This window comes from Lytechinus variegatus, chromosome 19, assembly GCF_018143015.1.
Source record: "Lytechinus variegatus isolate NC3 chromosome 19, Lvar_3.0, whole genome shotgun sequence".
Classification (NCBI taxonomy): Eukaryota; Metazoa; Echinodermata; class Echinoidea; order Temnopleuroida; family Toxopneustidae; genus Lytechinus; species Lytechinus variegatus.
In genome coordinates, this window is record NC_054758.1 from 16,077,856 (window position 1) to 16,105,435 (window position 27,580).

General features: G+C 36.8%; 1 long non-coding RNA gene across 1 annotated transcript; it reads left to right on the forward strand.

The window, feature by feature from the left end:
- The first annotated feature begins 5,293 nt into the window (after nt 1-5,293).
- On the forward strand, nt 5,294-27,296 carry LOC121406341. The gene is made up of 3 exons (XR_005968777.1): nt 5,294-5,420; nt 8,306-8,486; nt 27,075-27,296. It is a non-coding gene; the product is annotated as an uncharacterized LOC121406341 (long non-coding RNA).
- Nucleotides 27,297-27,580: the final 284 nt, after the last annotated feature.

Below are 27,580 nucleotides of genomic sequence, written 5' to 3' on the forward strand. Positions count from 1 at the left end.
GTGCGAAGATACTACTACCCTAATAGCAGACACGGTCGCAATGACATCATAAACTGGTGATAATGGTTATACGTTGTATGTACGACGTCCTTACGACGTCATTCTGACGACTTTGAACGGCAACTTTATTTTGCCTTTACGTATGACCAGATTATGGCGTGATTACGACGTCATTTACTTAACGACAAGTAAATCGGCATTTTATATGACCACATTATTTGCCAATTAACGACGAGGAAATTTGAATTTTTATTTTCAAAGCACACTATTTTTTTGCTACTCTTTCAACCTTACCATGCTAGGAAGGCCATTTATATATTTAGAAAATGAAGAATAAAAAATAAAATGAAATAAAGTAGTACAGAAAAAAATAGGGAAAGTATGATCGTATTCTTCAAAGAATGAATAAACGCTCCACAAACAGTGGCAAAAATAGTAATTTCTTGGGTGGTTGCTTACCAAAACCAAAAAAGAAGAAGCTTTTTATGTCAAAGAAGTTTGCATCTATTAAAACTTTTTGTCTTACCCTTGGTGTCAGACCCCTCACCTCCTAACAAAATTTCTGACTGCAGAATTTGCTGGGCGGCTGGCCTGCGCATGCGCACTGCATGCATGCCACCGCCGGCCAATAATAATGGAAAAAAAAATGTTCGCCGTTGCAAGTTTATCTAGCGAGAAGTGCGACAAAGAAGGCCGTTAATAATTCAGCTCCTAATAGAACACGGGTCAGATTTGGACGGCTTTGAAGACATTCGCAGTAGGCTTAAACGGGAGGTTAGTTACCTATTTTTATGGTTTTCTTTGTTTTTGTTAAATGGCGCGGCTTGCAGCTATCTTTAGATTTCGTCACTGACACTGGCAATCCAATCCCGGCACACCGGGCACTCGGCCGGCGTATAGCTGAGCGGCTGCGCCGAGCGCCTGCCGTGGACGACTGGCTAGTGGTCCCCAAGTCTGCACACCTAACGTTTTAAGTTAAGATTTAACATGACTTTCTTTTTATTTCAAAAAATCTTTCAATTGATGATATTTCTTATATTCTTATGAGTAAATGTGCAAAAAATCTCATGAAACAAATTGAGAGAGATAAATGATTTTCTTGGAAAAAAATCTCGGCCAGTCATACTAATTTTCAGATTGAACAAAATGATTGATGATGGCATGCAGTGCCCCATGTAGACCTGCACACCCATTAACTTTACATAACACACGATGCGAGAATTTCGATAGGAAAGGCTGCATTTTAGGCCGTCACTTGAAATGCCCTTAATTCATTATTTTTCCACTTTGAGTCAGATTATTAATGAATAGTCTAAATCTGTGTTTGACATTTCAGGAGAAAGAAAGGGAGACACAAAACCACCTGTCCTGGCGTCACACTTGAGGAGTCTCCGATGATCCTGTTGTTTTGATCCACCTGTTCTGCCATGGAAGTCACATCAAAAGTCAATAAAACATGATCGTGTACATGCCCACGGAACAGCATGCATATTATCACCTCTTTTATCTTCTTTATGTGAAGTAAATGGTCTCGTAAACGGAGAAAAGCTACTTCATGACTACAAGTCACATAATTATTATGTACCCATGAAGTAGTTTTTCTCCGTTTACAAGAGATAGGTTGTGCTAGTTCCGAACTGTATGAGACACCCAAGTCGCGTAAAATATTCGTACTGTCAATTCCAGAGATCAACATCGATCTTTAAAGAGTTTCATCGTTCTATTCTGCAAAAGGTTATCATATTTCCTATCTGCATGGTCAGAAGAAGAAAAGAAAGGGAAAGAACATGAAGTGAAAAGTTAATATCGAAGATAGAATTAGAAATTGAATAGAGTGAATGAAAATAATAAGTTAATTATAAATTGTTCAATAAAGTCGGCCCTTATACCTATAATTTGAAGTTTTTGGGACAAAGTTTACAAAAGCACAAAACTTTCCCCAATTAAAGTCAATAAAGCTCTTTTTTCCAAAGGACATAATATTGAAAATCGATTTTTTTTTTCCATGAAAATATGCGAATTTATGAATCGAGCAGTATTCTAATGGCATAACAAATATCATAAAATGGGTTCAATGATGAAGGCCTAGCCAATGTGAGCCGTATACAAGTGTCGGATTTATGTTCAACTAGGCAACTTCCCAGCCGTGCATTTTTGTGCAGCACTATACATTATGGGTGCATCATTTTTATACCCATAGCACGTAAAAACTACGCGTTCTTTCAAAGGAAACGCAATCGGCGATTTACTTATTAGGCGCGCATACGAGATACGCCTGTGATGTTATGAAAACAAGCGAAAAGGGTGTTGTGACCTCTTCGTCTGTGCGAAGATACTACTACCCTAATAGCAGACACGGTCGCAATGACATCATAAACTGGTGATAATGGTTATACGTTGTATGTACGACGTCCTTACGACGTCATTCTGACGACTTTGAACGGCAACTTTATTTTGCCTTTACGTATGACCAGATTATGGCGTGATTACGACGTCATTTACTTAACGACAAGTAAATCGGCATTTTATATGACCACATTATTTGCCAATTAACGACGAGGAAATTTGAATTTTTATTTTCAAAGCACACTATTTTTTTGCTACTCTTTCAACCTTACCATGCTAGGAAGGCCATTTATATATTTAGAAAATGAAGAATAAAAAATAAAATGAAATAAAGTAGTACAGAAAAAAATAGGGAAAGTATGATCGTATTCTTCAAAGAATGAATAAACGCTCCACAAACAGTGGCAAAAATAGTAATTTCTTGGGTGGTTGCTTACCAAAACCAAAAAAGAAGAAGCTTTTTATGTCAAAGAAGTTTGCATCTATTAAAACTTTTTGTCTTACCCTTGGTGTCAGACCCCTCACCTCCTAACAAAATTTCTGACTGCAGAATTTGCTGGGCGGCTGGCCTGCGCATGCGCACTGCATGCATGCCACCGCCGGCCAATAATAATGGAAAAAAAAATGTTCGCCGTTGCAAGTTTATCTAGCGAGAAGTGCGACAAAGAAGGCCGTTAATAATTCAGCTCCTAATAGAACACGGGTCAGATTTGGACGGCTTTGAAGACATTCGCAGTAGGCTTAAACGGGAGGTTAGTTACCTATTTTTATGGTTTTCTTTGTTTTTGTTAAATGGCGCGGCTTGCAGCTATCTTTAGATTTCGTCACTGACACTGGCAATCCAATCCCGGCACACCGGGCACTCGGCCGGCGTATAGCTGAGCGGCTGCGCCGAGCGCCTGCCGTGGACGACTGGCTAGTGGTCCCCAAGTCTGCACACCTAACGTTTTAAGTTAAGATTTAACATGACTTTCTTTTTATTTCAAAAAATCTTTCAATTGATGATATTTCTTATATTCTTATGAGTAAATGTGCAAAAAATCTCATGAAACAAATTGAGAGAGATAAATGATTTTCTTGGAAAAAAATCTCGGCCAGTCATACTAATTTTCAGATTGAACAAAATGATTGATGATGGCATGCAGTGCCCCATGTAGACCTGCACACCCATTAACTTTACATAACACACGATGCGAGAATTTCGATAGGAAAGGCTGCATTTTAGGCCGTCACTTGAAATGCCCTTAATTCATTATTTTTCCACTTTGAGTCAGATTATTAATGAATAGTCTAAATCTGTGTTTGACATTTCAGGAGAAAGAAAGGGAGACACAAAACCACCTGTCCTGGCGTCACACTTGAGGAGTCTCCGATGATCCTGTTGTTTTGATCCACCTGTTCTGCCATGGAAGTCACATCAAAAGTCAATAAAACATGATCGTGTACATGCCCACGGAACAGCATGCATATTATCACCTCTTTTATCTTCTTTATGTGAAGTAAATGGTCTCGTAAACGGAGAAAAGCTACTTCATGACTACAAGTCACATAATTATTATGTACCCATGAAGTAGTTTTTCTCCGTTTACAAGAGATAGGTTGTGCTAGTTCCGAACTGTATGAGACACCCAAGTCGCGTAAAATATTCGTACTGTCAATTCCAGAGATCAACATCGATCTTTAAAGAGTTTCATCGTTCTATTCTGCAAAAGGTTATCATATTTCCTATCTGCATGGTCAGAAGAAGAAAAGAAAGGGAAAGAACATGAAGTGAAAAGTTAATATCGAAGATAGAATTAGAAATTGAATAGAGTGAATGAAAATAATAAGTTAATTATAAATTGTTCAATAAAGTCGGCCCTTATACCTATAATTTGAAGTCTTTGGGACAAAGTTTACAAAAGCACAAAACTTTCCCCAATTAAAGTCAATATAGCTCTTTTTTCCAAAGGACATAATATTGAAAATCGATTTTTTTTTTCCATGAAAATATGCGAATTTATGAATCGAGCAGTATTCTAATGGCATAACAAATATCATAAAATGGGTTCAATGATGAAGGCCTAGCCAATGTGAGCCGTATACAAGTGTCGGATTTATGTTCAACTAGGCAACTTCCCAGCCGTGCATTTTTGTGCAGCACTATACACTATGGGTGCATCATTTTTATACCCATAGCACGTAAAAACTACGCGTTCTTTCAAAGGAAACGCAATCGGCGATTTACTTATTAGGCGCGCATACGAGATACGCCTGTGATGTTATGAAAACAAGCGAAAAGGGTGTTGTGACCTCTTCGTCTGTGCGAAGATACTACTACCCTAATAGCAGACACGGTCGCAATGACATCATAAACTGGTGATAATGGTTATACGTTGTATGTACGACGTCCTTACGACGTCATTTTGACGACTTTGAACGGCAACTTTATTTTGCCTTTACGTATGACCAGATTATGGCGTGATTACGACGTCATTTACTTAACGACAAGTAAATCGGCATTTTATATGACCACATTATTTGCCAATTAACGACGAGGAAATTTGAATTTTTATTTTCAAAGCACACTATTTTTTTGCTACTCTTTCAACCTTACCATGCTAGGAAGGCCATTTATATATTTAGAAAATGAAGAATAAAAAATAAAATGAAATAAAGTAGTACAGAAAAAAATAGGGAAAGTATGATCGTATTCTTCAAAGAATGAATAAACGCTCCACAAACAGTGGCAAAAATAGTAATTTCTTGGGTGGTTGCTTACCAAAACCAAAAAAGAAGAAGCTTTTTATGTCAAAGAAGTTTGCATCTATTAAAACTTTTTGTCTTACCCTTGGTGTCAGACCCCTCACCTCCTAACAAAATTTCTGACTGCAGAATTTGCTGGGCGGCTGGCCTGCGCATGCGCACTGCATACATGCCACCGCCGGCCAATAATAATGGGAAAAAATGTTCGCCGTTGCAAGTTTATCTAGCGAGAAGTGCGACAAAGAAGGCCGTTAATAATTCAGCTCCTAAAAGAACACGGGTCAGATTTGGACGGCTTTGAAGACATTCGCAGTAGGCTTAAACGGGAGGTTAGTTACCTATTTTTATGGTTTTCTTTGTTTTTGTTAAATGGCGCGGCTTGCAGCTATCTTTAGATTTCGTCACTGACACTGGCAATCCAATCCCGGCACACCGGGCACTCGGCCGGCGTATAGCTGAGCGGCTGCGCCGAGCGCCTGCCGTGGACGACTGGCTAGTGGTCCCCAAGTCTGCACACCTAACGTTTGAAGTTAAGATTTAACATGACTTTCTTTTTATTTCAAAAAATCTTTCAATTGATGATATTTCTTATATTCTTATGAGTAAATGTGCAAAAAATCTCATGAAACAAATTGAGAGAGATAAATGATTTTCTTGGAAAAAAATCTCGGCCAGTCATACTAATTTTCAGATTGAACAAAATGATTGATGATGGCATGCAGTGCCCCATGTAGACCTGCACACCCATTAACTTTACATAACACACGATGCGAGAATTTCGATAGGAAAGGCTGCATTTTAGGCCGTCACTTGAAATGCCCTTAATTCATTATTTTTCCACTTTGAGTCAGATTATTAATGAATAGTCTAAATCTGTGTTTGACATTTCAGGAGAAAGAAAGGGAGACACAAAACCACCTGTCCTGGCGTCACACTTGAGGAGTCTCCGATGATCCTGTTGTTTTGATCCACCTGTTCTGCCATGGAAGTCACATCAAAAGTCAATAAAACATGATCGTGTACATGCCCACGGAACAGCATGCATATTATCACCTCTTTTATCTTCTTTATGTGAAGTAAATGGTCTCGTAAACGGAGAAAAGCTACTTCATGACAACAAGTCGCATAATTATTATGTACCCATGAAGTAGTTTTTCTCCGTTTACAAGAGATAGGTTGTGCTAGTTCCGAACTGTATGAGACACCCAAGTCGCGTAAAATATTCGTACTGTCAATTCCAGAGATCAACATCGATCTTTAAAAGGTTTCATCGTTCTATTCTGCAAAAGGTTATCATATTTCCTATCTGCATGGTCAGAAGAAGAAAAGAAAGGGAAAAACATGAAGTGAAAAGTTAATATCGAAGATAGAATTAGAAATTGAATAGAGTGAATGAAAATAATAAATTAATTATAAATTGTTTAATAAAGTCGGCCCTTATACCTATAATTTGAAGTTTTTGGGACAAAGTTTACAAAAGCACAAAACTTTCCCCAATTAAAGTCAATATAGCTCTTTTTTCTAAAGGACATAATATTGAAAATCGATTTTTTTTTTCCATGAAAATATGCGAATTTATGAATCGAGCAGTATTCTAATGGCATAACAAATATCATAAAATGGGTTCAATGATGAAGGCCTAGCCAATGTGAGCCGTATACAAGTGTCGGATTTATGTTCAACTAGGCAACTTCCCAGCCGTGCATTTTTGTGCAGCACTATACATTATGGGTGCATCATTTTTATACCCATAGCACGTAAAAACTACGCGTTCTTTCAAAGGAAACGCAATCGGCGATTTACTTATTAGGCGCGCATACGAGATACGCCTGTGATGTTATGAAAACAAGCGAAAAGGGTGTTGTGACCTCTTCGTCTGTGCGAAGATACTACTACCCTAATAGCAGACACGGTCGCAATGACATCATAAACTGGTGATAATGGTTATACGTTGTATGTACGACGTCCTTACGACGTCATTCTGACGACTTTGAACGGCAACTTTATTTTGCCTTTACGTATGACCAGATTATGGCGTGATTACGACGTCATTTACTTAACGACAAGTAAATCGGCATTTTATATGACCACATTATTTGCCAATTAACGACGAGGAAATTTGAATTTTTATTTTCAAAGCACACTATTTTTTTGCTACTCTTTCAACCTTACCATGCTAGGAAGGCCATTTATATATTTAGAAAATGAAGAATAAAAAATAAAATGAAATAAAGTAGTACAGAAAAAAATAGGGAAAGTATGATCGTATTCTTCAAAGAATGAATAAACGCTCCACAAACAGTGGCAAAAATAGTAATTTCTTGGGTGGTTGCTTACCAAAACCAAAAAAGAAGAAGCTTTTTATGTCAAAGAAGTTTGCATCTATTAAAACTTTTTGTCTTACCCTTGGTGTCAGACCCCTCACCTCCTAACAAAATTTCTGACTGCAGAATTTGCTGGGCGGCTGGCCTGCGCATGCGCACTGCATGCATGCCACCGCCGGCCAATAATAATGGGAAAAAAAATGTTCGCCGTTGCAAGTTTATCTAGCGAGAAGTGCGACAAAGAAGGCCGTTAATAATTCAGCTCCTAATAGAACACGGGTCAGATTTGGACGGCTTTGAAGACATTCGCAGTAGGCTTAATCGGGAGGTTAGTTACCTATTTTTATGGTTTTCTTTGTTTTTGTTAAATGGCGCGGCTTGCAGCTATCTTTAGATTTCGTCACTGACACTGGCAATCCAATCCCGGCACACCGGGCACTCGGCCGGCGTATAGCTGAGCGGCTGCGCCGAGCGCCTGCCGTGGACGACTGGCTAGTGGTCCCCAAGTCTGCACACCTAACGTTTTAAGTTAAGATTTAACATGACTTTCTTTTTATTTCAAAAAATCTTTCAATTGATGATATTTCTTATATTCTTATGAGTAAATGTGCAAAAAATCTCATGAAACAAATTGAGAGAGATAAATGATTTTCTTGGAAAAAAATCTCGGCCAGTCATACTAATTTTCAGATTGAACAAAATGATTGATGATGGCATGCAGTGCCCCATGTAGACCTGCACACCCATTAACTTTACATAACACACGATGCGAGAATTTCGATAGGAAAGGCTGCATTTTAGGCCGTCACTTGAAATGCCCTTAATTCATTATTTTTCCACTTTGAGTCAGATTATTACTGAATAGTCTAGATTTGTTTTTGACATTTCAGGAGAAAGAAAGGGAGACACAAAACCACCTGTCCTGGCGTCACACTTGAGGAGTTGACGAGGAGATAAAGTCGGTGAATATGACCTGGCCCTGAGTATCCAGAAGAAGGCCCAGAACTGCCGGCCGCCAGGAGTGGAGATCCTTCGTTGTTGCCCAAAATACCAGGGAGCATCGGGCAGTAGGTACTTAAAGTAGGCTATTTTAGGTGTAAAGTTTATTTTTTTGTTTGGGGTAATTGCTTATCTTCTATTATCAGAATCGCGCATATTCGAATTTGCGCAAACCTGGTGCACCTTACATCTGTCAATGGTCCTAACTGTACTTAGAGGACTCTGTGATAATATTTTTCTAATAATTTTTACATTATATTTTCATTCACGGCAGGTGTGGATCCAGGATTTTCCAAAACCGGAGGGGGGGGGGGGCAATTTTTTTGGAGGAAAATTTAGACAACCCCCCATAAAGATTTTCAACCAAAAATTAAGGATATTTCGTTCCTTGTAAATCATGTACACGGGATACAACCTCATTTCCGACATTTATACAAGATTGATTCCATTAAAAATAAATTCATTGATGATTTTTTTTTCATCCAGATGGCGTCTCGAAGCGCCTTTCATCTCTCAATGAAAGGCATTGTGTAAATTATGCAAACAGGCATTGAAGTCAAGCATAGGGGTAACAATGGATTTGGCCTTTGATTACTTTTTAACAAAACTGAGATTTCATGAAAATAGGACAAGGTATGATAAATTGATGAATGGCATTCTAAGCTCTGCATTATGTTGGTGAAAGAGCTCTCAGCATGTCTTTATGAATTTGCAAGGAGCAAGCTGATGGGTCATACGCCTATCCCTAACTGATTATTTTGTAGTGTGAAATTGTGTATTTAATTTTGTTTACCAAGAATGAAGCAAATCGGATTGTTTGCCGTAGTGATGTGACGCACCTCTATTGATTATTGCTGCAAGTTCTTTTGTCATGTTTGTTACTTGGAAGACATACTTATTACACACATGAAATAATCATTATTTCATGTGGTATGTGGGTATGATATCATAAACCTTTTCACTTGCTTGTGTTCATGACCAATATTTTTTATCAGTATTTGTTTTATATTATTTTTTATCTGATTTCAATATTTTGTTCACTATTTTGCATGGTAAAATATACTTTATCATGGATATAATTATTTTAAACCCGTATCGTATAGGTATATGTACCCCTTTAACGATAAATACCAGGGGTCCGTTGCAGAAAGAGTTGCGTTTAAACGCAAGTCAAGAAATCAATCGCAAGTCCCAAATGCGCGCTGTTGATTGGTTGAAAATCAAGTTGCGCATGATTTTCAGAGTTGCGATTGATTGCAACTCTTTCTGCAACGGGCCCCTGTTGGAGTAACAATCATTAAATGTGTTCGAACAGAATTCAATAGAATTACACAAAGTGTTTTGAAAATAAACTGTACATATATGTGTCAAATAGCTCTGGGGCCCGTTGCAGAAAGAGTTGCAATCAATCGCAACTCTAAAAAATCATGCGCAACTTGATTTTCAACCAATCAACAGCGTGCATTTGGGACTTGCGATTGATTTTTTGACTTGCGTTTAAACGCAACTCTTTCTGCAACGGGCACCTGAAAGAAAATGAGTAATTCCTCAGAAATTAGCAAAAACGCATGCAATTCAATCAAATGTCGGGTATTCGATTCCTATTTACGCTGTCCCACATATCGTTTTCAGTGTTGGTCATTAGAATTGTCGATTTTAAGCTAAAAATTAATGATTTTACAAAGATAAGTTTACATCAATGTACCATATTTAAATCATGTATGATGATATTTTTACTAACCTAGGTTTAAAGACTTTCTCATGACACATTTGTCTGCTGCAACTTATTGTAATACAGCCGCAAACCGTTTTCACCAGAATTAATGAATGATTCTTTCACTGACCCAAAAGCAAGCTTCCCTTATCCTGAAATCATTGCAACTCAGTTGTTTTTTTTTACAGGCACATTACAGTGCGTCCCAGAATAAACGAAACCGAGATTTAGCGATCATTTATCATAACTTAATCATAAATAGAATAGACAAATGACCTACCAATTTAAAGCTTAGAATCTCCTCTTTCATCTGATATTACTTAGGTTATTTCTTATTCACGCATGAGTGAGCAAAAACCATTTGAAGAAAGGATACCAAAAACTCATTTGGCGGGGGCCATCTGGGCTTCAAAGAGAAAACCACATTTCTAAAAAGTTCAATATCTGCTCTTTAATTTGGTACCAAAATTACAAAAAATGGTCAAGAAATAAAAAAGTTCTGTTCATTTGAAATAAGGCTTGTATTTCCATAATTTCATGAGATAAACATGTTTTCACCGGTTTCCCACAGAAGCTTTCGCATGGTGAACAAAAGATTTAACGCATGGCTGATCGTCAACAAAACAGAGTGTCGAGAGAGTTTGAAAGCCATCCTGGAGAACCTCTTCATTTTGTGAAATTATTGAAATTCAAGCCTTATTTCAAATGACCAGAACTTTGTTATTTTGTGACCATTTTCTGTAATTTAGGTATCAAATTAAAGAGGAGATACTGAACTTTTCAAAAATGTGGTTTTCTTTTTGAAACCCAGATACCCCCCGCCAAATGAGTTTTTGATATCCTTTGTTCAAATTGCATTTGCTCACTCATGCGTGAGTGAGAAATAATTTAAGTAATATCAGATGAAAGAGGAGATTCTAAGCTTTAAATTGGTAGGTCATTTGTCTATTTTATTTATGATTAAGTAATGATAAATGATCGCTAAATCTCGGTTTCGTTTTTTCTGGGACGCACTGTATATCGTTACCTACATTATATAGTTGTCTAAAGTTAAAGGTATAGTACCTACAAAGCCATATTCTGAGAGATCATTATTATTAAAATTATAATGCCTCTAATATATCCTGGGGGCCGTTTCATAAAGCTGTTCGTAAGTTAAGAGTGACTTTAAGAGCGACTGGTGATCCTTTCTTACGCACTTGACCATCGCCAATGAAATATATCATTTTCCACAAGAAAGGATCACCAGTCGTTCTTAAAGTCGCTCTTAACTTACGAACAGCTTTATGAAACACGCACCAGTTATGCAGCTTTATTTATTAATATAATATTTGTCACAATTTGGTTATTGAAATGTGTACATGTATGTGATATTGCTTTCCAATTTTGTATACATATTTTTTTTCGGGGGGGGGGGGTCCTGTTCTTGAGACTGAGTCTTAGCCATAAATTCAGCTTTGCATTTGTAAAAATTATGAAGTGAAGCACGTTAATGTACTCTGTTCTAGTCTTGTATATTGTGGCGTTTGTCAGCAAGGTTGATTGTATGTTCAGTAGTTCAAGGACTTGGCATGAAGGATTGTTACTGGGAATGCCCGGCATTGTCAGCGAATGAACCCAAGTAACAATCGATAATCCTCAATGACAAGATCTTTGAAGTTGTGTGTTTATGTACCATAGTTGTAATGAAAAACGTTTTTTATGAAAAAAAATATAAATGAAATACATTCACCCATGCATCCTTTTTTGTCTCACCTGCGAAGCAAGTGAGACTATAGGCGCCGCTTTTCCGACGGCGGCGGTGACGGCGACGGCGGCGGCGGCGGAGTCAACATCAAATCTTTACCTGAGGTTAAGTTTTTGAAATGACGTCATAACTTAGAAAGTATATGGACCTAGTTAATAAAACTGGGCCATAAGGTTAATCAAGTATTACTGAACATCCGTTTAGAGTTTCATGTCACATGATCAAGGTCAAAGGTCATTTAGGGTCAATGAACTTAGACCATGTTGGAGGAATCAACATCGAAATCTTAACCTGAGGTTAAGTTTTTGAAATGTCATCATAACTTAGAAAATATATGGACCTAGTTCATGAAACTTGGACATAAGGTTAATCAAGTATCACTGAATATCCTGCATGAGTTTCACGTCACATGACCAAGGTCAAAGGTCATTTAGGGTCAATGAACTTTGGCCGAATTGGAGATATCTGTTGAATTCCCATCATAACTTTGTAAGCTTATGGATCTGATTCATGAAAGTTGGACATAATAGCAATCATGCATCACTGAAAATTTTGTGCAAGTTTCAGGTCTCATGATTAAGGTCAAAGGTCATTAAGGGTCAATGAACTTTGGCCGAATCGGGGGTATCTGTTGAATTACCATCATAACTTTGAATGTTTATTGGTCTAGTTCATTAAACTTGGACATTAGAGTAATCAAGTATCACTGAACATCCTGTGCGCATTTCAGGTCACCTGACCAAGATCAAAGGTCAATGAACTTTGGCCGAATTGGGTGTATCTGTTGAATTACCATCTTAACTTTGAAAGTTTATGGATCTGATTCATGAAACTTGTACATAAGAGTAATCAAGTATCACTGAACATCCTGTTCGAGTTTCATGTCACATGATCAAGGTCAAAGGTCATGTAAGGTCAATGAACTTTGGCCATGTTGGGTTTTTTTGTTGAATAACCATCATATCTCTGTAAGTTTATTGGTCTAGTTCATAAAAAGTGGACATAAGAGTAACCATGTATCACTGAACACCTTGTGCGAGTTAGAGTAGTATTCAAAGTCAGCACTGCTGCTATATTGAACCGCGTGATGCAGGTGAGACGGCCAGAGGCATTCCACTTGTTTAATTGTAGAAGTGCTTCAAATGTCAGAATGCCCAGATTTCAGGTCTAAATCTGAAACACGCGCACGCATGTTTATTGAGATACTCAGCTTGTTCTTTATTTTAAACGAGCTTAAAATATCCAGTTTCAGATGAAAATATCACCAATTTTCTGCACTCGCATTCTTAAAGGTCAAGTCCACCTCAGAAAAATGTTGATATGAATCAATAGAGATAAAGCAAACAAGCACAACGCTGAAAATGTCATCAAAATCGGATGTTAAATAAGAAAGTTATGACATTTCAAAGTTTCGTTTATTTTAACAAAAAAGGTTATATGAACGAGCCAGTTACATCCAAATGAGAGAGTCGATGACGTCACTCACTATTTCTTGTGTTTGAATTATACAATATTTCAATTTTTACGAATTTGACGATTAGGACCTCCTTGCCTGAAGCACAAAATGTTAAAATAATGGAATTCCACGAGTTCAGGGAGGAATGAAACTTCATTTCACATGACAATGACGAAAAAATAAATATATTTCATATAATAAAATACAAAAGAAATAGTGAGTGAGTGATGTCATTAGTTCCTCATTTGCATACCAACCGAGATGTGCATATAACTGTTTTGTGAAATGAAGCGAAACTTAAAAATGCCATAACTATCTTATTTTACATCCGATTTTGATGAAATTTTCAGAGTTATGCTGGTTGAATTTTCCTCTTTTTATTCAAATCAAGTTTTTGTTGGGGTGGACTTGTCCATTAATGTAGGAAGATACCAAATTACTCATCCTTTTAATGATTCATAAGACATGAATAGAGTGTCCAGTTTTTAGGTCTGAAATCTCATTTTTCGCTCTCGCTTTGTGCTCGCATCAATTGCTTAGTTATACACCCTTCTGTTCATGATTACATAAAGTGCATAGAATGTCAATTTTTTAGGTCGGAATGTCAAAAGATTTTCCAATCGTACTTCGTGCTCGCATGATTTTGTTGAAATATATACTGTGTGTGCAAATAGTCATTAACAGATCTCTTTAAGTTCAGGCCAGAACGTAGGCCTATATCAAGATTTTCTGCTAGCGCTGTGCGCTCGCAGTAATAGACAAGGGGGGTGTTTCACAAAGATTTAAGTATGACTTAGGTCGCACTTAAATGTCGACGCGTACATGATATGCAACGCGCAATCTTATTGATCAATACGCAGTAGTGCGCGTCATCTTGGCATGATCTGACCAATGCTGTCATGCCTTTTATACTGCGCGCAACTAGACATTTAAGTGCGACTCTAAGTCATACTTAAATCTTTGTGAAACACCCCCCAGTTCGTAGTTACTTCAGAGACAATTTTGGTCAAATGACCTTTCATTTCTTTCATTATGATAAGCAGATTTCAAAGCAAGGTATTACGTAAGCTTGCCTTACATAGCAGGATGAATAAATTGAATAGACCAGGTGACTAGAATAACACACCAATGAACACTTTATCAAGGTATTTCTTGCATGACTACTTTGAATGCATATCATAGCATGTTGCACAATGTACTTGGCAAATCGTGAAATACCAGTCGTTCGTGGACGCATTGTTGTTATTTTGTGGATGTAAATGAAAACAACTATTCAAAAGAATATATGAATAATCAAGACATCAAGTTGGTGCTTATCTCATTAGATTTTAAACCACCATGACACTTAAGTACAAATAAACTTCATCTGATCATACGAAGATTCTTTTGATCATGCGCAGTAAGGCTGCCAATTCATTCGTGGCAACGTAAACGACCACAATTAATTTGGTTATTCTGGCGATTCAAGTCATGAATATTCATCTCGCGGTCCGGAACCTTTGTGTATAGAATTTATTTATTTATTTATTTTCGAATATTTAAACAGGGTGACCTGATCAGCATAAAAAAACGTAAAACACATGAAAAACATAGTAACAGGACATTGTGAGATACAGAAAAAGGGAACAAATACAAAGTAAAAATACGAGAATATTCTACGAGATACATATGGCAAGATACATGATATAAATATACAAAATATTAACATTAAAAGCTGGTCTTCCTCAGGGATCTGTGATTATATTACAAAATTTTAAAAAGATGAGATCGTTAAAACATAATGCAATGTGTTACACAGTAATAATAAATTTAATTTTGGAATTAAAAAAAGAAAATAAACAAAAGATATATCGCATCATTTGGTAATTTTATCACTAATGTACATCGAGATAATATAGAAAAACAAACAAAACATAACACGTTTTAATGTTTATTGATAAGTGGGAATAATAGAAAGACAAGAAATAGTAGCAATCGAGATGAAGTGTACCATAGGAACGGCACGAACAATGGAATAGTGGATGATACGTGTATAGTATACTGATTAAAATGAACGATGTGATTTGTTTAATTTCGCGACGGGGATATCAAAAAAAGTCTGATCGGAAAGCCTTGGTAAAAGTCTTACTGTAAAAGAGCAAACTCGACTGCCAGTTTTTCATCCAGTGATTTACTCTCATTTTTTTCTTTTTAAATAAATCATTGTAACGTATTTTTTCAGTATTCTATCCGATAATCAGAATTATCACAAGAAAGCGTATAACTGTATAAGGAAAAAAATGGGCCATCGATTAAAACAATATTTAGACATAGTAAGATGCTAAAAATCTTGATAAAAATTTTCAACCAAATTGGTAAACAGTAACGGTCATGAAGAGAATCCTGTATGACAGAAAAGTGGAAAGGTTCATAATTGACAGATTTAAAAGAAAAATCCGTTCGTGCTTTGTGCTCTTATTGGATACATACCTTGTCCGTTATGAGTATTTACAGCGCTACAGATGTCCCGTTTTCAAATCAAAGCACTCCAGCAGATGACGGAGAAGCAATAGTCATGCTACCACCTTTTTCATGTTTATATATCAACTGATTACAGAGATCGGCGAAACACAAAGGTTCAATTATCACCGCGCTTGATAATTGATGGGGGGGGGGGTATAGCACGTACATGACGCAGGTAACTTTTGACCAACCCTAAGCAAGATCTTAATACGTGGAAATAAAATCAGAATTATACATGTGGCCTTTAGAAAAACTCTGAAAAAAATGTATTTTAATTTTGTTTTCAGAAAACAAAATATAGGCCTACCAATAAATCATATCTGTCATTCCAATCCTTACATTCTTATCACGAGTATGAAAATCTGATATTAGATATCTGACAAACTAACCATATTATTTGAATTCATTTTTATAGGTGATTGGAAATGAAGTCGCATATAGTTTCCTCATTGGAAGCCGATTAAATCCTTTTTATGATTGGCAATGAAAAATTGCTTGTCGCATTATATTCACGCCTAAATACAATTTGTAGAAAAAGAGAGATTCTTATGCTATCTCGCAAGTAGATCAAAAAGTTGTATCGAGGTAAGAATAAAACAATAAAAGAACTTAAAAATGGCGGACACTGATACAAAGAAGTAAATGATACGGAAGGATTAAGCAAAATGGCGAAACACGGTCGATGAACTCCGATTACTGTTACGATTCCCCTACATTGGCGGCGGAAGCTTAAAAATTTGGGGGACGAAAAAAAAAGTTTTTACCCATATATTTTTCAGTCGGCCGCTAAAAGCTGATTTTTTTAAGGGGGTAGTCCCCACTAAAGTCTGAACTTTTCTGTACATCTGATGTTTTTTTTCTTACAAACACGATGAGAAATCTCATGAGGCAGGCGCGTAACCCACGAGATTTTGCGCCTCATGGGCCAGACCTTATTTTGGTGCACATGTGTACTTTTACAAAAAATGGCACCCCCATGAACATGAATCGTGAACAGGATGGGTATCCACATGAACATTTCATGCTAGCGCGAAGCGCGAGCTGAAAATGTTCGATTTTCCGACACAAAAGTGGACATTCTAGGCATCTTTAAAAAATGAACAGGATGGGTATGTATTTAAAAAAATTGATGCGAGCGCTGAAATTTTTTAATATGCTGACCTTAAGATTTTGACACTTCTATAAGCATTTTTGGTAATCATGAGTAAAACGGGTATCTAAGACATTCTAGGCATTTGTTTAACCCATGAACATGATGGGTATCTGTCTATGCAATTGATGTGACAAATTTTGATATTTCTACCCAGACTTAAGATTTTAAGTACTTTTGGTAATCATGAACAGGATCGGTGCCTATCTAACCAATTTATTATGAGCACGTAGCGCGAGCTAATTTTTTTTTAAAATTTCATGCCAAAACCAAAGGTTCTAAGCAATTTTGTAATCATGAACAGGGCTCCGTAACACAAAGGTTTGCGATGGATTGCAAATATGAAAGAACCGCACCGATTGGTTCCTGGTCAATAGTTTAAACCAAATGCGCGTGTAACATTGATATTGATTGGTCAGTGGATTGATCGCTAATCTTTGTGTTTCAGAGTCCAGGATGGATATTTAGCTACACAACTAATGCATGCGCGAAGCGCGAACTGGAAATTTTTGACATTCTGACCTAAAATTTGGACATGTTAAGCACCTGTGGTATAATGAAAAGGATGTGTATCTATCTAAACAATCGATGCGAGCGTGAAGCGCGACTAAAACATTAGATTTTAAGACTTTTTGTCACCATGAACAGGGTGTGTATATCTATCTCAACATTTTATGCAAGCGGAAAGAGCGAGCGAAATTTTAATTTCTATGTTATTACCCATTTATCATTTTACAATTTATTTTTCTCCCCTTCTTTTATTCACATTTCTTTTTATTCTTATCGTGCTGTAATTTTTCTCTTCTGCCTCTTCCCCCCCCCAATTTTTCCAAACAACCACTGATTGCAAAAAGTGCTTTCAATATCTCTAGCTGAGGTCAGAATATCAAATATCAGCTTGCGCTTCGCGCTTGCATCAATTGTTTAGATGAATACCCACCCTGTCCATGGTTACAAAATTACTTGGAACGTTCGGTTTTGGCATAAAGTATCAAACGTTTTAAGCTCACGCTACGCGCTCGCATAAAATGTTTAGATTAAAACCCATCATGTTCGTAATTACAAAAGGTGCTTAGAATTTGTCCAAATTATAGGTCAGAATATTAAAAATCTTCGACTCGCGCTTGCATCAATTGCGTAGATAGATAACTTTAGGTTGGAATATTAAAACATTTTCAAATTTTTAGTTAAATTCCTATTCTTTTCATGATTGCCAAAAGTGCTTTGAATGTACAAATTTTAAGTCAAAATATCAAATATTTTCAGCTCGCGCTTCGCGCTTGCCTCGGTTGTTTAGATAGATACCCATCCTGATCATGGTAAAATAAAATTCCTCAGTGTATCCAATTTTTGGTTGGAATATAACAATTTTTTTGCTCATGCTTCGCGCTCGAATCGGTTGTTAGATAAATACCCATAATTTTGATGGTTGCAAAATCGCTTAGAATGTTCGGTTTTCACATGAAATATCTTTTTTTAGCTCGTGCTACACATTCGCATAAAATGTGTACATAGGCACCCATCCTGTTCATGATTACCAAAAGTGCTTAGAATCTAAGGTTTGGGGTCGGAATTTCACGATTTCGTAGCTTGCGCTTAGCGCACGCATCAATAATGTTTTAGATGCGTAGGCCTACCCATCCTGTTAATGATTAAAAAAGTTCCTATAATGTCCAGATTTGTGTCGGAATATTACGAAGCGCGAGCTGAAAATGTGGATGCAGTCCTGTTCATGATTCATGTTTATGATGGGGGGGGGGGGGGGGCATGTTTCTAAAAGTACACGGGAGCATCAAAATCAGGTCTGGCCAAACGAGGCGCAAAATCGTGCCTGCCTTATTAGATATCTCATCTAGCCCTAACCCTAATCCTATGGCTTGTAAGAACAAAAATTGATGTACAGAATACTTCAGACTTCAGTTGGGAATACCAGCTAGCCCCCCCCCCCCCAAAAAAAAAAAAAAAAAAAGTGAAAAAATAGCAAAAAATCAGCTTTTAGCAGCCGACTGGGAAATGTATGTGTGAGAATATTTCTTTTTTTTCGCCCCCCCCCCTTAAATTGTGACGCTACCCCGCCAATGTATCCCAACCAATCTCCGAAACGTGTAGGGGAATAGTATCAGTGGTCGGAGTTCATCGACCGTGTTTCGTTGTTATGCCTTAATCTTTCTGCATCATTTACTTCTTTGTATCGGTGTCTGCTATTTTTGCTATCTTAATGTTTCCTTCTTATCTCCAGGTATTTTTTTTTCGATCTGCTTGCGAGAAAGCACTTTTTTCAATAATTGATCTTTAGGCGTGATTATTGTGTGACAAGCTATTTTTCATTCCCAATGATAAAAATATTTAATCTGATTAAATATTTTTATCATTGGGAATGAAAAACGCTTTTCACACAATAATCACGCTTTAAATCACCCAGACTAGTGATAAATGCGTCTGCATTTCCTGTCGCCCCGAACAGTATTTGATATCAAAATGGATTCAAGTTATATGGTTAGTTTGAAAGATGTCTGAACATTATGTTTCTTACTCTTGACAATACTTTAACTTAAGGATTGAAATATCAGAGATGAATTATTTGTAAATATCAGAGATGAATTATTTGTAAATATCAGAGATGATTTATTTGTATTACATTATTGGTTTTCTGAAAATAAAAATTAGAATACTGCATTTTCATTTTTTTCTTTAGAGGCCCAATCCTGACTTTATTCCACGTATTAAGACTCTTGCTTAGGGTTGGTCAAAAGTTACTTACGTCATGTACTTTCCCCATCAATTATCAATAATAATAATAATGAAACGTTTTTGTATAGCGCAAAATACATTTTATAAGCAAAGTTGCACGTCTCTAGGCGCTTTTTACAAAAGGAGTGGAGATGAATTATCAAACCTTCAATTGTGTCTCATCGATCTCTGTAATCAGTTTATATTCAAAGACGGTTCCGTGACTATTGCTCCGCCGATATTTGTTCTTTGACGTCTGCCTACATTTTGTCCGCCGATATTTGGTCCGCCAGCAATTGCTCCGTCGACAATTATTGCTCCGCTGATACTTCTTCAGCCGACATATTCTCCAATTGTACAGTTCCGAGATAATTGCTCCACTGGTGTTTGCTCCACGCAAAACTGCTTCGATTATTGGCGGAGCAAACAATCACACAAACAAACAAATTGATCTGCGAAAATTGCTCTGCCGACAATTGCCCATCGACAGTTGCTCCGCCGATATTAGCTCCGCTGATATTTTATTCGCCGACAATAACTGCTCTCCCTTACCCTGACCAGGTTAAGCTCCCAAAATTAATATTAGTTTAAATGACCCTACCCCTAACATGTACTTTTGTTTCCGGGGGCCTTTCTCACGTATCATGATAAACCAACTCAGGGGCGAATTCAGGATTTTCCAAGAGGAGGGGGGGGGGGGGGCACATTTTCCCGATGGAAAATTTGGTCTTCACATTTAAGGGGGGGGGGCACAATTTTGTTTTAATGGCTTTTCTATACAAAGAATGTGAACCAACTGTTTTTTTAGCACGTACCCTCGGCGGCCATCCGAACCGTCGTATCACACGACGGTGAAAACCCATTTCAGAGAAAATCAACTTCAAAATTTACTACAATTTTAACACTTTTACTTCTCCAGCATTACTACATATTCATTACTAGAGAATTACATGGTTGGAAAGACCAAGATAATTGCTGGACAATGGTAACCTTTTTTAAAAACAAAATCAAGGATCTGATCATAGAAAATATCGCAAAAAAGCTCCATGCTTGTAATTTCGGTCTGAGCGGTTTAGATTTCCCCTGTACAAAAAACGCCATAGGGAATACAACAACCCTGACAGCGATTTCAGTGCGCGCGGTCAGTCAAAACGTCGCATGAAAAGCGATACGACGCGTCGTATCGCTTTTCACGCGCAACGTCAATGCAGTGTAGATGGCCGATACGACAGTTTGGTTGACCGCGCGCATGGCAATCGCGGTCAGTCAAAACGTCGCATCGCTTTGCTACAGTACACGTTTCCAAGGGATTTGCACTTTTTATTAAAAATTGTATGGCATCGCCGTGAAAATCCTCTCATATCTCAGAAACTAAAATAAATTGCTGCCTAGAAATTCAGCTATGAATAGAATAGAACATGTACATTCATTTTCTGCAAAGATCACAAAATCGAACTTGTACGATAATAACGAAAAAAAAAACCATTGAGCAAAATTAAATAGATATATTGATTCACACTGCTATCCAAGGCTTGCTAAACTTGGTCAAAATATGTCCGTCTTAGGTATTCCAATGGGTTGAAATCCATTATTAGGCGTAACATTTTCCGAGATCTCGGGAGTATTTCATAAAAGAGCTTACTATGGAAACAGTGACTCTCAGTCAATCATTATTAAGTTAGGTTGTCAGACCTGACAACTTGGGTTACACTTCGTAATTCCGAAGGTTCGTAATTCCGAAGGTTCATTATTTCGAAGGTTCGTAATTCCGAAACACGTAAATTGCCTATACCTCGATGTTCGTTAATCCGAAAACGTAAAAGGGTTCGTTATCCGAACATTTGTGGCGTCATGGGCGGAAATCACAGGGGGACGTGTCCCCCCTACTCAAAATAGTAGTCAAATATATTTTCGTCAAAATGACCTTACATTTTAGGTAATAGCCTTTTTTTTTTTTGCTTGTCAATTTTTCCAGACCCTTGTCCCCCTACCTTTTGGGAGATATTTCCGCCCCTGTGTGGCATTATTCCGAAGGTTCGATAGTCCGAAAACAAAATAAGGTTCGATGTTCCGAAGGTTCGTTAGTCCGAAACAAAATAAGGTTCGTTAATCCGAAAACGAAGTAAGGTTCGTTGTTCCGAAGGTTTGTTAGTACGAAAACGAAATAAGGTTCGTTAATCATTACGTTTTCGGACTGACGAACCTTCAGAATTACGAACCTCATTTTGTTTTCGGATTAACGAACCGTCAGAATTACGAACCTTATTTTGTTTTTTGACTAACGAACCTTTGGAATTACGAACCTCATTTCGCTTTCAGACTTACGAACCTTCGGAATAACGAAGCTTCGGAATTACGAATGTATGCGATAACTTGTCGGATGAAAATGTTCGTCAATCGCTCCTGGACACTCGAAGATTTATATTTAGCGGGGGAGGGAAGCAGTAGTCACTAAAAACTAAAGTTTTAGCTTTAGTTCTACCATAAAACTCTATGAGGATACATCACCACAATATTGTGTTCACTCAACCATGCATAATATTTTGTGTGGAGTGGTTATATGACAAATAGTAAAAGAGCATAACTGCCATAAAAGTCACCAGAAATTTTTTTCCACTTACACAATCAAAGAAATGACTCTTGTAACGAAATGGTAATTCTTACTTTACTGATTACTCATGCATGATAGAACTGATCACTCATTTTTTTCTCACAGGAGAATTGCCCAACGTGTGTAGAAAACATTGGGCAATTTCACACTTATTTCTTTTATGAGTTACAGCATTTTTTATTAAGGGGTACTTTTTTCTGTGATTAATAGTATACCAACATGCTTATATTGCGCATATCACTGCCACACTGTAAAAATGGTGTTAAAACTGACACCAATCGGTGTTAATAGAGGACCACACCCTAAGTCCCTAAGGTGTTAAAATAACACCCTAGAGGTTGAACATAACACCAAAGAGTGTAAATGTAACAACCGTAGGTGTTATAAAATAGGTGTAATAATTGGTGTGGTCCTCTATGTACACCGGTTAACACCGCAGTTTTTGCTGTGCAAATGCGTTCAAATACGCTTAATTGGATATTTTTACCCTGAATTTCCCTTATTTGAGTTGAGTGCAGATCAATAGAATTTTTTTTGCCTAAGAAAATTACCACATGACTGAGATTTGAACCACGACCCTCTGTTTCCAAGTCTGCAGACAAATCCACTGGGCCACAATGCTCCACAAGTAGGAGGGGGGCAGGCACTCACCTGAATAATGCCTCTCCAAGGTGTCTATCTCTCGGTAGTACATGGTGTCCAACAACGGTCTGGAGGCCCTGCCTGTTGATGCTAAACACGTACATGACTTTCGGACACTTGTCTCTCCGGACACAGAACACTCAACTGACCCTCTGGGTCATCGGGATCATATTGCGGGCACGACGCGCGTAATGTTTGTTCATGAAAAAAAATATGAACAGGATCGGTATCTAAACAATCGATGCAAGCGTGAAGAGCGAGCGGAAAATATTTTAATAGGTGAGTGCAGGGCTATCAATCAGCTATTTCACCGGTTAAGCTCAGGCGACATTATTTAACGACCCTCTATGCAACATATTATATTCCAAAACTAGATGTAAAATATTATGTAACTAAATTTTGTTTTGCTCAATATATATAGTATATTGTTAAATATTAGCCCTATATGATTTTTCTGTATTGTATTTTTAAACAAAATTTTATGTCATATTTTAGGTTTAATGGATTGTTTAAATTTGGCTTAATGTACTATTTGTATAATTTTGTAATTTCATAATTTGTACAGCGCATAGAGTGTCTCACGACTATCGTACGCTATATGAATTTCAAATATCACCATTATCATAAATAATACAAATGTATATTTTATGACGACGCGTTGTCATAAAAAAATGTTTTTATATAAATAATTTCCAAAGTAGAGTAGTTCAAATAAGAGTATTTAAAACGCTTTTGAGCTATTTCGAGGATATTCAGTGGGTTGATGTACAATAATTGAGTAACTTGGAAATGCTAAAGCAGTAATTGAGAATTTGAGGGTAATTGTTTTGCATGATTACGGTTGGCGGTCGTATAACGTGTATTATTTTATTAGAACATATTCAGGTACAAAAGATCAGCATAAAACTGTTTTTACATCAATGGCTGGTGAAAACATAAAGAACAACATAAATCATCATATCATACATGAAAATAACGTCAAAATCTACGTCAAAGATAACAATACTAGTAACATAAATGAATGTTACTTGAATGATAATATGAATCAAACTAAAATATTTTAACTTTCAAAAGGGAACAGTTACTAATTCTAGAACTACCAATTGTGTAATTTATTCACTGATAAAAACACTGAACAATTAAGCAATTATGGCATTGTAGAAAATCGAGTGAAACAATGGCTTCAGTTATAAATGTATGTCTAAAATCATAAAATATCAAACGGTTAATATCGATGCAAATAATAGCAACGTGACAGCAATGTTAAAGAGGAATACGGAATTGAAATGAAATATAAGTAAGGGTTATTATGGACAAAATCGTTTGATTAAAATAGCGGGTCTCATCCTCCTGGGGGGCATTTCATCAACATTTTTGTCCGACAAGTTGTCAGATCTGACATCTTTCCTTGATTCTGATTGGCTGAGAGGTAGTGTTACTATGGTAATTGTCGGATAAAACAGAACTTGTCGGACGAATTCCCTTCATGAAACGCTCCCCTGATCCTTCTAAGCAAAAGTAATCTTAGAGCGGACATTTGAACGAGTTGTTTCCATGATAAATCTGTCGGAATAGTAAAAGTATCTAACATTTCAGCTTATTCAGAGATGAAGGAGGATATATGAATAAGAGTTGTATAATAAACCTGTCAATTTAAAAAGCATTGCCGGTGTAGCGGCAGATCTGGTCCCACTGGCGGATATGGTATCCGCCGGCAGGTTTTATTCTTAAAGGACAAGTCCACCCCAACAAAAGGGTAATTTGAATAAAAAGGTAAAATCACACAAGCATGCACACTGAACATTTTATCAAAATCGGATGTAAATTAAGAAAGTTATGACAATTTGACAGTTTTTTTCTTAATTTCACAAAACAGTAATTTACACGTACATCCTGGTCGGTATGCAAATGATGTATTTTGTATTTTAGCCTATGAAATATTCTAATTTTCTCCTCAATTTCAAGTGAAACGATTAATTCATCCTTGAACATGTGGAATCAGCATTGTTTAGTACTATATGGTTCAGTCAAGGTAGTTCTTATTGTCAAGTCTGTAAAAAAGAAAGAATTATTGTATAATTCAAACAACGAAAAAAAAGTGAGTGCGAAAAATCATCGAGTGTCTCATGTGCATGTAACTAAATATTGTCCATATCTTTTTTTTTTTTGGAAAATAGGCGAAACTTTAAAATTTCATAGTTTCTTATTTTACATCCAATTTGATGAAATTTTCAGCATTATGCTAATTTGATTTTTTTCTCTTTATTTTATTCAAATCATTTTTTTTCGCGGGTGGACTTGACTTTTAAAGGCAGATATCTTTTTTTACTTGGATCCATGATATCTGCCGAGTTGACGCGGTTTGATTTTCTTATTATTTATTTTCCTGTCAAAATAGATTAAAAATGGTAGATCCTATATAATTTTTTTTCAAAGCGAAATTCGACAACACTGTAAAAAATAAAGTGCTGATTTAGCACTTACGGTGTTTATATAGTGACTGCACTACGAGTGCTGATTTTCTAGTTTAAATTTCAATTAGAAAATTAGCATGCACTCGTATATTGCAACTACTATAGCACTCTAAGTGCTAAATTAGCACTTCATTTTTAAAAGTGAACCATTCCTTGAGAAACATTCAAGTGATTTAATTACACATGGTTTGGTATATAATTGAAGTATTGAATGTTAATTAAATATAGGTTCCATATATTATTTATATGTGTGGTCAAGTAAAATGATGTCAAAATCATGAAGGTTTTATATGAGAATTTGCTAAGTCCAAAATTTTTCAAATGTTTTTCTGTCGTTTAATTGCAGTTTTAGGGCACACCCTTTTCATCCAACTGCCATCCTCTCATTATAAACTACCGCTCTACACACTTCAAATATTTGGCAACATACTGTAAAATGTGCTGTGAAATGTACGTTGGTAAAAAACACACATTCTTGGCAATTATTATCCAATTGAGCAAACTTATTACCCAAATATTGTTTTTTTTTACCCGATTTGGACAGACTTTAAATAACAAATGTGTTGACATTATGTTGCCCAGTGATGGTCAAAAATTTGGCCTGTTTTGCCCAACCTTATTTTTTGCAGGAGTTTCTGAATGTATTGTAAAGTCAAAATAAATTTACAATCCGTAAACATATTCGTTGTATGACATTAAAGTATATTGCAATGTGACAAATCTACAAAAGTGTCATAAAAATTGTTAGATATGAATGCAATTCAGGATAATGGTCGTGTGGTCCAGTGGTTAGAGCACTGGATTCATAATCGCAAGGTTGTGAGTTCGAATCCAAAATCTGCCACTGTCGCCACTTTGATAAAAAGGCCCGATAGTGATATACTGTATGTCGTCTATTACGTCAGCCACTGTGACTGATTAGCCTAGGCGTAAAATGTTTCCTAGGTAATTGGTTATATACCAGCTTGGCGTTTACCAGCAAAATCCTGTCCTGTCGAGTTCCTGCGGGAGTTACCATAAACAGAAACAGAAGTAGTGAAAAACAAATGCAATTGCAAATTTTACAAGCAAAATCACTGCTTCATAATAGCAGCCAAGAGTGCACCAACTGACAGCTGAGCTATTGTACCCAGAGGCGGCGGAAGCGGGAGTAGGGGGGACGCGTCCCCTAAGTTTGAGGTGGGGGGACCATTCCCCCCAAAATTTTTCGTTGATAACCCTTTTTTGCTTGTCAATTTTGTTTCCTGCGTCCCCCTAAAATTTTTTGTTGATAGCATTCTTTTCCGCCGCCAATGATTGTACCTCCTCCTACGATCAGTTTGCTTTATATTCAAGTCTTCCTTATTCGGAAGAATGGTGTTACCTCTGGTTCTCGATTCCCGCGCTCGTTCTAATTAATCGTCTACTTGCTCTAGGTCGAACATAATACATTTTACGCGCGCACGGAGGCATCTCTTGCCAGCGGTAGAAATTCTAAAACATCCTCATCCACCGTTTCGAATTGATACAAATCAAGGCTGACTTACGTTTAATGATTCGCCATTCAAATGCCGATATCTTTTGTCTGTTTATTAGCTCACTAATAACCCGTGTAGGTTGTGACATTGATCGCTTTTTTCCGTTTACCATCACAGTTGCCGTGCCATGTTGACAGCCATCCGAATGATGAGGTTTACCTCTGAGTGAGATAGTGTCAATTTGAACAATCTGATTTTTCGCGTCAAGAATTGAAGCCTGAACTGTGTTTTCCCCAGTAACTTCTTTGGAGTCCTCAAAGGCACACAAATGCTCATTACGATGGCAACATCACCTGTGACAACCTCATCAGATTGATTTGCTTGTTCTTCGTTGGCGGAAGAGGTAACTGAGAGTGGTGATCAAACAGTATGCTGTTATTGATTTATATATATATATATATATATTTTTTTTTTTTTTTTTTTTTTTTGGGGGGGGGGAAGAATTAAATGAATGAAAACAATAATAACCTTGAAGTATGACGGTTCAAATAAAGATCCTTTCATGTCATAACATATATGATAAACGTATGGTGAACAATATTCAATAGGCCTATTCTGTAGAAGATGTCTAGATCCATTTTTTGACATCTCGATTTGAAATAGTCATGTAGTCTTCGGTTTAT